Here is a 9,510-nt window from a genome sequence, read left to right as displayed (position 1 = left end):
GTGATGCCATCTAACCATCTCATCTGCTGTTTCCTTCTCCTTTTGCCTTCAGTCTTTCTCAGCATCCAGATCTTTTCCAGGGAGTCAGCACTTCGCATCAGGTGGACAAAGTATTGGAGCTTCAGACAGCATAAGTCCTTCCAGTGACTATTCAGGGTTGATTTCCTTTAGGATTGACTGATTTGATCTCCTTGCAGACCAGGGTACTCTCAAGAGTCTTCTCCAGCACATCTGGCCCCTAGTTTGGGGGCACAACTAAAGCTGTCTTCAGCACACTTCAGTTGCATTCTGGTAAACAGATGCTTATTAGGGCCTTTGCTGTTGCTTCCTCTTGGATGAGATGGTTGCTTTGTGGCAGCAGTGGATATCAACTGTGTCTATGTGACCACTGGAAAAGTACAGGTGTCCTAAAGATTTGATGAATCAGGCCTGCCCCACCAACTGGTCTTCATGTGCCAGTTATTTAGACTGATGCCCATATGTTCAATCTCCTGGACTTCTGTTCCCTTGACCAACCATAGTCTTTAGGTCAAAGAGATTTGGCTTCAGATTCAATTATTTCATTCTCTAGTGTCCTATGGAATGAAATAGTATTTTATTTCTGCTGGTTTGACCATTTTTATTATACTTTTTAGCGTATATTTGGCTATATTTTCATACAAATTTGCTCTTTGTTTATTACTTCACTTTCTGTTATCCTCTTTTCTCTCTTTTTGCACTTCAAAGTCAGTTTTCTCTAAAAATATGTCGACATTGATTGGCCCCATGTTCTTACCTTGGGTTCACTCAACACCCAATCCACCTACACCCATCAGCCCTTTCCCTTCAGTCTATTGCAAAGTCACCAGTGGCTTCCTGCTACATGTAGTGTGCTGTTCTCCCTCCTCACAGTCTTGTTCAACACCAGTGACCTCTCTTTCCTCATTGTAACAGTCTCTTCCTTTGGCTTCCAGCTTCTCTTACTCTTCTGCTTTCTCATGTTTTTCTGGTCTCTATCTCATTCCGCTTTGCTAGCTCATGTACAGCCTTTCAGTGTTAGAATTTCTTAATGCTCAGGCCCAGTCTCTCATCTGTCTTTATTCTCTGCTCTTTTCGTGGATGGTAACATGCATGCCCATTGCTTACTGCATCTAGCTTTAACCGAGTTTCAGTTGACTAGATGTATCCACTTGGAACTCTCAAAGTCATTTCTCAAGCTAATTATTGTTCAGTCACTCAAGTTGTGTCCAACTCTTTGCAACCCCATGGACTGCAGCACACTAGGCCTCCCTGCCCTTCAATATCTCCTTGAGTTTGCTCAAATTCATGTCCATTGAGTCAGTGATGCTGCAGTTAAATTAAAAATAAATAAATAAAGCTTCACTCCCTATTTAGCCAATGACATTTTCCATAGACACCTTAAAACCTTTTCTTGATCTATGGTTCTTCTCCCTATAAGCCGTCTCTTCTATTCTCCAGTACTAGGAAACTGGGGGGCAGAGAAGGGATGCTCTGTTTTCACTGGAGTGCTGATGCTTCAAGTGGAGAACATAGTGAGTCATATCCAAGACCAAGTGGACTCGTAGGGACCCAGAGGCCTCTCCTGTGTGAGACACTATATGAGTGATCAGGAAACCTACTCTGCTTGGCTCAGCATGAAGAGCTAGGTGGGGGATACAGATTTCTCAAGATGAGAAAGTAAGGCAGGCTTGAAGAGTGACCCACAGCTGAGCTGGTTGCCCTCTGGTCCGCAGGCTCTCTCAGTCTCTCTCAGGTGCACTGACTTCATCCTCCCTTCTTCTCTTCTCTTTCCTGGACTCTCCTCTCTCTTCTTGACCCACCAGCTCTGCCACAATTTCAAGCCCCCTTCCCAGTTCCTATAAAAAAGATTCTGTCCTTGTTTAGGCTCATTTTGGGGTGAAATTGAAGTCTTGTTATGTTTTTTCTTCATGATTCATGTTGGTGAATTTGCGGGAACAACTAAGTGAATTAAAATTCAACAAGCATTATTAAGCTCTTGGTAGGTATCAGATACTTCAGTGCATGAAGCCAGGATTTATTTATGAAGGGTAAAAGTTTTAAAAAGAAATGCTCACTTAAAGTGATGGCTCTCTAAAATGCAGAGCTGCAGATGCTGATTTTGGGGTTCTGGCTGATATATGATGTTATGGAACCGACCTTGAGTTCACTTGTGCAAATTACAATAAAATCAATCTACTAACATGGTGTTTATTACAGGGTCAAGCAAGGAGAATGGGCAGTTTATTCTCAGAAGAACTCAGTTCCCTGCTGGCTTTCAGGGAAGAGTTTTTAAAGTCAATATTAGGGGTGAGCATTGTAGGGGGCCTGGTCAGCTCATGGACATTCTTCTGATGGATTGCTGGTGAGGTATAGGGTGGTACTTAGGAGTCAAGATTATCAACCTCGGGCTTCCCTGTGGCTCAGCTTACAGCATCTGCCTGCAATACAGGAGACCATCCAGAATGCAAGAGACACAGGTTTGATCCCTGGGTCAGTAGAGTCCCCTGGGGAAGGAAATGGCAGCCCACTCCAGTATTCTGTAGAATCCCGTGGACAGAGGGACCTGGTGGGCTACAGTCCATGGGGTCGCAAATAGTCTGACATGACTTAGTGACTGAACAACAGCAAACCCTCCTGGGTGCAGTCCTGGGGGTGTGCGATCCCACTCAGGGACTTGTGATGGGTCCAGTCCCAGCTTCATCAGGACCCATCACAAGTTCCTGAGTGGGATTCTCTATTCTTCCATGTCCCACAAGCAGAAGCACGATAACACTTAGACTAAACTTAAAAGCAGCTTCAGCTGTCTTCTTTGTCCACATGCTCAGCCATGTGGGGTGTAATCTGACAGTTTTAGCAGAGGAGCCAGCAGCCTCTGGCATTGTGGAGTGGGGACGGATGGCTGCCCCTTCTGGAGCGCCACCGTAATCTGGCTCGAAATCAGGAAGCAACGCACATTCACTGCTGCTGTATTTTTTTCCCCAAATACAGACTTGCTGGGTCTTTAGCTAAATGTCATATCTGCTTCTCACACCCACATCATCACACTTTCCTGCATCACCTACATGGGGATGCTGAGGGGAAGCATTTTGTGAAAACTTTTTTTTTTTTAAAGCATTCTTTTGATGTCCAGAAAAATGCCTTTTTTAACTTTCACTGGAGTTCAATTCAACAAATAATTATTGCATGCTCACTGTAGTCAGGAGACTCTACTGTGGATATAACAAAAATGAAAATGCCAGATGGCAAGAAGCACTAGTCTCAATGGGGACGCAGACACGCATCGGTTGACTGTAGTCCAAGGCAAGGTGGGGTCTGTACTGGGTAATCACAAGGCTCGTTTTATTGTCTGTTTATCTACTTTTTAATTGTATTTTAATTTAATTATATTGTTAGCATCTTTTTTGAGGCATAATTTACATAGCACATGACTCTCTTGTTTTAAGTACAATTCATTGATTTTTAGTAAGTTTACAGAGTTGTACAAATACCACCACAGTCCAACTTTAGAAATATTTTAGCAAAACATTTCTCCACCACCCAAAAGTATCTCTCATGTTTATTTGCGTTCACTCCGCATCCCCACCATCAGCCCCTAGGCTTGGGCAACACGCTCTACTCAACTATTTTTTTTTAATTGAAAACATTCTTTATTGAAGTATAGTTGATTTACAATGTTGTGTTAATTTCAGGTGTTGTGTTAGTTTCAAAGTGTTTCACTTATTTATATATATATTACACATATTTTATATATATATATATATATATATATATATATATATATATATATTCTTTTCCATTATAGGATGTTGTTGTTCAGTTGCTAAATCATATCTGACTCTTTGCCACCCCCATGAACTTCAGCACCCCAGGCTTCCCTGTCCTTCACTATGTCCTGGAGTTTGCTCAAACTCATGTCCACTCAGTTGGTGATGCCATCCGACCGTCTCATCCTCTGTCACCTCTTTCATTACAGGATATTACAGGATATTGAATACAGTTCCCTGTGCTATACAGTAGGCCCTTGTTGTTCATCTGTTTTATATATCATCGTGTGTATCTGTTAATCCCTCTCCTCCTTCCCTTTGGTAACCATAAGTTTGTTTTCTATGTTTGTGAATTCTACTCTCCTGCTTTTATAGAGGTCTTTTCTGTGTATTTCACACAATTTATGGTCTACTGACTGGTTTCTCTCACAAACGGTAGTGTTTTTAAAGTTCCTCCATGTTGTAGCACACATCAATCCTTTATTCCTTTTTATTGCCAAATATATCCTATCATACGGAGGAACCACACGTTGTTTACTCACTCTCCAGTTGATGGACATTTGGATGGTTTCCACTTTTGGCTATGAATAATACTGCTATGAAAATTTGTGTACAAGTTTTTGTGTGGAGATGTATTTTCATTTTTCTTGGGTCTGTACTGAGGAGCAGACATGCTGTGTCATGTGGTAAACTTATGTGTACCTTTTTAAGAAGCCATCAAACTGTTTCCAAAATAGATGCACCATTTTACATTCCCACCAGCTGTGTTGTAAGGATTTCAATGTCTCCACATCCTTGTCAACACTGATACTGTTTATCTTATCTGTTACAGCCATTCTACCGGGTGTGAAGTGGTATCTCAGGGTGGTTTTAATTTGCATTTCCCTAAAGACATTGCAGCCATGAAATTAAAAGATGCTTAATCCTTGGAAGGAAAGTTATGACCAACCTAGATAGCATATTGACAAGCAGAGACATTACTTTGCCAACAAAGTTCTGTCTAGTCAAGGCTATGGTTTTTCCAGTGGTAATGTATGGATGTGAGAGATGGACTGTGAAGAAAGCTGAGCACCATAGAATTGATGCTTTTGAACTGTGGTGTTGGAGAAGACTCTTGAGAGTCCCTTGGACTGCAAGGAGATCCAACCAGTCCATTCTAAAGGAGATCAGTCCTGGGTGTTCTTTGGAAGGAATGATGCTAAAGCTGAAACTCCAATACTTTGGCCACCTCATGCAAAGAGTTGACTCATTGGAAAAGACTCTGATTCTGGGAGGGATTGGGGGCAGGAGGAAAAGGGGACAACAGAGGATGAGATGGCTGGATGGCATCACTGACTTGATGGACATGAGTTTGGGTGAACTCCAGGAGTTGGTGATGGACAGGGAGGCCTGGCATGCTGCAATTCATGGGGTTGCAAAGAGTCGGACATGACTGAGTGACTGAACTGAACTGAACTGAACTGAAAGACATACTGTTGAATATATTTTCATGTGCTTACTAGCTATTTTTATATATATTGTAGGTAGATGTCCCTTCAAATCTTTTGCTTATTTTTTCCTATTTTTAAAAATCGAGATATAGTTGCTTTACAATATTGTGTTAATTTCTGCTGTACAATGAAGTGAATAGCTATATGTATACATATCTCTCTCCTTCTTGAGTCTCCCTGCCAATTCCTCCATTCCACTCCTCTGGTCTAGGGAGAGGACTGAAACTTTCCAAGGGGTGTGGACAGGAGAACTGTCCCCCAGAGAGTGTGAGGGTGGGAGGATCGAGAACCTGTGATTAGGTTGACAGTAGTTAAGGGTAATCAAAAAACCAAGGACACAACACAACACTGTAAGTCAACTGTATCCCAGTAAAAATGAAAAAAAAAAAAGAAAATAAAACAAAACAAAACAAATAAAATTGGAAAAAGCAAAAAGATCAAGGACAAGAACCAGTTCCCTAGTAGCCGTCAAAAGGCTCAGGAGGCTGACCTGGAAGGAGGCAGGTATGAGAACCTGTGTTTGGACTACAGGCTTGTAGGACATAGACTTTTTAATATATAAAGGAATTTGGACACCATAGTGTTATGTGGTCAACAGAGTTCAATAATAATAAACCACTAATCAAATATTTATAATGCTTTTCATTATATATTACTTTGGGTCTGCTATGCAAGACTAATTTCTTATGAAGATGAAACTAATTGGAATCTAGCCCTCAAATCTACTTATACATATCCTAGCACTCATAAATTTTTTGGACTTCATGACTGTCAAAATGAAGGATGAGTTTTGATTACCTCTGGAATTTGGAAACGAATGATGTCACTTTTTACCCAAGGTCATCTGAAGCTATTTGCGTAGCAATTCTACATGTGTAATATGCAAGCTAGAATGCAACTTTCAATATCAATCAGGTTATCCACTAGGTAAACTTGGAGAAATGAGTATGTTGTTGTTTAGTCACTAAGTTGTGTCCAACTCTTTGCAACCCATGGACTGAAGCACACCAGGCTTCCCTGTCCTTCACCATCTCCCAGGGTTTGCTCAAACTCTTGTCCATTGAGTTGGTGGTGCCATCCAACCATCTCATCCTTTGTTACCCTCTTCTCCTCCTGGCCTCAATCTTTCGCAGTATCCAGCATCAGGGTCTTTTCCAACGAGTCAGCTGTTCATATCAGGTGGCCAAAGTATTGGAGCTTTAGCTATATCATCAGTCCTTTCAATGAATATTCAGGATTGATTTTCCTTGGGATTGACTGGGTTTGATCTCAAACTTGGAGAAATGAGTGCGTGTTGGTCAACGTGTACTGATTGAGCATCTGCTGGGTGCCAGGCACTGGAGGAATTGGGTGCCACCGACATGGTCCCTGTCTTTGTGGAGCTAATTAAAGGGATACATCAGTAATGGAGTGCTGTGGAGTGTGTCATTGGCAGAGGAGATTGCATACTGGGAGTGCACAGTGGAGCATTTAGTCAAGCCTGTGGGTCAGGTGGAGCACAAGGACCAGCCTCAGCTGTGGCGAGGCTGAATATTTGGAGAAAAGATCAGAGGGCAGGAGTACTGAGGACAAGGATACACCAGGCAGAATCCCTACAGGAAGTAGATGGTGCTCATGGATGAGAAAATGCCTGGAGTGTTTAATAAGGGCACAGTTTTTGAAGGTGTGGGCTGGATGTCAAGAGACCACAAAGGCTGGGTAGAGTCCTGTGATGGTTGCCTTGTCACTGTCCGTAAGCCTGGTGAGCTCAGGCAAGGATGTAGTGGGTCCCAGCACCCGGAAGGAGAGGCCTACTTCCCAGGAGGAGTGATCTTTGGTTGGCAAATGCAGCAAGCTGAGGAAACTCATCAGGAAATGAGCTGGGGGTTAGTGACTGCCTTGACTCTCCTTCCTTCCTCTGATCTTCTGTGGGGGCTCCCACTGCCCTGAGCCTGCAGAAGTCAGGGGGTGTGGGCAGCTTGGCGATGCCCTCAGGACTGGTCAGCCTCACGGGCCAGGAAACAGGGTGAACAGGGGAGGTGGACGAACAAACAGAAGGGATCATCCCAGAGAAAGAAGAATGACACAGACAGGACTGGAGAAGTAGATGGGGCCTGTTAGAAAGAGATGGTTGGCTCGAATTAAGGTTACATTTTGTTCAAAAGCCTTTGGGCAGTTATTAAAGTATTTAAGCAAAGGAGTCATGTGATCATGTCATTTTCGGAAGATAAGGAGGTATCAGAGTAGAAGATGGATTTGAGGGGAGTGAGATGGGGTTCTCGAAAGCCATTAGGAGGTCATTACCACTCCCAGGAGAAAGGATGGGAGCTTGGACTGCTGAGCAGTGCAGCTGGGGAAAGGAAGCCAAGTCGAGGTGTGTTTGAGGGAGTCTAGTGTGGAAGGCTGGGTGGATGTGCTTTTCCCTGATGCAGGGGCCACTGGAGTTGGAGTAGTTCAGGGGTGAGCGAGGAGAAAGCATAGGCTCAGGTGTGGCCCTGGTCAGTTTGAGATGCTGTGAATGCATCTGAGTGGAGTATCAAACAGCAGATGGAAGAGTAGATGTGGAGCTCAGAGGACAGGCTTGGGTCAAGCTGGTGGGGAGCTGGTTGGTATACCTGATATACTGTCATCTGGGCCAGGGCGTGGCCAGCACCTCTAAGAGCAAGTGTACAGTAAGATGAGAGAAGAGCCTGAGTGAGAATCCCGGAGAACACCAACATTTTGGGATCCAGCCCAGAAATATGACTCAGAAAAGGAAAATGAGAAGCAATGGCCATCAATGGCAAAATGTTAAGAGGATGAGGGCAGGAAGTACCCTAGGGTGGGGGGTGGAGCGACTGGGGAAGAAGAGACCAGCCTGGACGCTGGCGTCTCCTCAGTGCAGGTTTACTGGGAATGGGGAGAAATGGGTCAGTAATGGGAGGTGATGGGATCCAGGGGGAACCCTGCTCAGTGAGGGGCCAGAGCATATGGAAATGGTGAGAATCGGTGACCACTGAGTAGGCAGGGACCCAGGAGGGATCAGGTAGCAGGAGAAAGGCTGGAGTGGAAGAAGCCTCACTCCTCTCAGAACCTCGTCCCCAGGCTTTCTCACCTTTGGGAAGAATAGCCTCTGTGCTTCCATTTAAAGGAGGTTGGCAGACTTTGGGTTTTTCTGACTCTGAACCAGACTCAGCATCAGCAAGGCCACCTCCACACTCTGATCTTCACACCCCGTCTTGCTGTGGACAGAGCCAGAGGAGGGCCTCATGTAATGTCACTGTCTCCATCCCAACCCAAGTGAGGGAAGGAGGGACCTGATCCTGGAGTGTTTGGAGACTTGGTGATGGTGGTGAGATGGGTAAAGGCATTTTTCACTCTTTTCTCCTCCTTTTTCTAAAGAGGGAGTGCAGATCGGCTCCTGAGAGTGAGGGGCCTGAGGCTTGGGAGGTTAGAAAAGGTGAAAAGACCATGACCTGCACTGGGATGGAGCCTGGGTAGGTAAATGCCTGTGCTTGTGGTGGTGGTTTAGTCACTAAGTTGTGTCTGACTCTTGTGACCCCATGGACTGTAGCCGACCAGGCTTCTCTGTCCATGGCATTTCCCAGGCATGAATATTGGAGTGGGGTGCCATTTTCTTCTCCAGGGAATCTTCCCAACCCAGGGATTGAACCTGGGTCTCCTGCATTTCAGGCAGATTCTTTACCACTGAGCCACAGGGAAGCCTGGACCCCATGTTTACTGTGACACAGATCCTCCCAGCTGTGTGATTTTCTCCAGTGAAACTCAAGGGTCCAGATACGGGCTTCCATTCTCCCCTTCCTCTCTCCCTTCCTTCCCAATCTCTCCAAGTCAGAGTTCAGTGTTTTTGTCTTATTTTTCATTTCAGTAAGTAGTTACACTGCTGCTGCTGCTGCTAAGTCACTTCAGTCGTGTCCGACTCTCTGTGACCCCATAGACGGCAGCCCACTAGGCTCCTCTGTCCCTGGGATTCTCCAGGCAAGAACACTGGAGTGGGTTGCCATTTCCTTCTCCAATGCATGAAAGTGAAAAGTAAAGTGAAGTCGCTCAGTCATGTCCGACTCTTAGCGACCCCATGGACTGCAGCCTACCAGCCTCCTCCGTCCATGGGATTTTCTAGGCAAGTGGGGTGCCATTGCCTTCTCCGAGTGGTTACACTAGTAATTACCAACTCCCCAAACAACTCAGTGGTTTCATGACCGCAGACACACAGATGTGTCACCTTTCTAGATGATGAGGAGAAGGAGAAGGGGCAGCCTGGAGGCCTGCCGTGGGTC

At 44.8% G+C, this 9,510-nt stretch overlaps 1 non-coding gene across 1 annotated transcript; it reads right to left on the bottom strand.

Annotated features, from left to right (window-relative positions):
• Positions 1–8,863: 8,863 nt before the first annotated feature.
• On the bottom strand, positions 8,864–8,935 carry TRNAF-GAA (transfer RNA phenylalanine (anticodon GAA)). The gene has a single exon. It is a non-coding gene; the product is annotated as a tRNA-Phe (tRNA).
• Between the last annotated feature and the right edge of the window lie 575 nt (positions 8,936–9,510).

This window comes from Bos taurus, chromosome 1, assembly GCF_002263795.3.
Source record: "Bos taurus isolate L1 Dominette 01449 registration number 42190680 breed Hereford chromosome 1, ARS-UCD2.0, whole genome shotgun sequence".
Taxonomy (NCBI): Eukaryota; Metazoa; Chordata; class Mammalia; order Artiodactyla; family Bovidae; genus Bos; species Bos taurus.
This window is presented reverse-complemented; position numbering and strand designations above follow the sequence as displayed.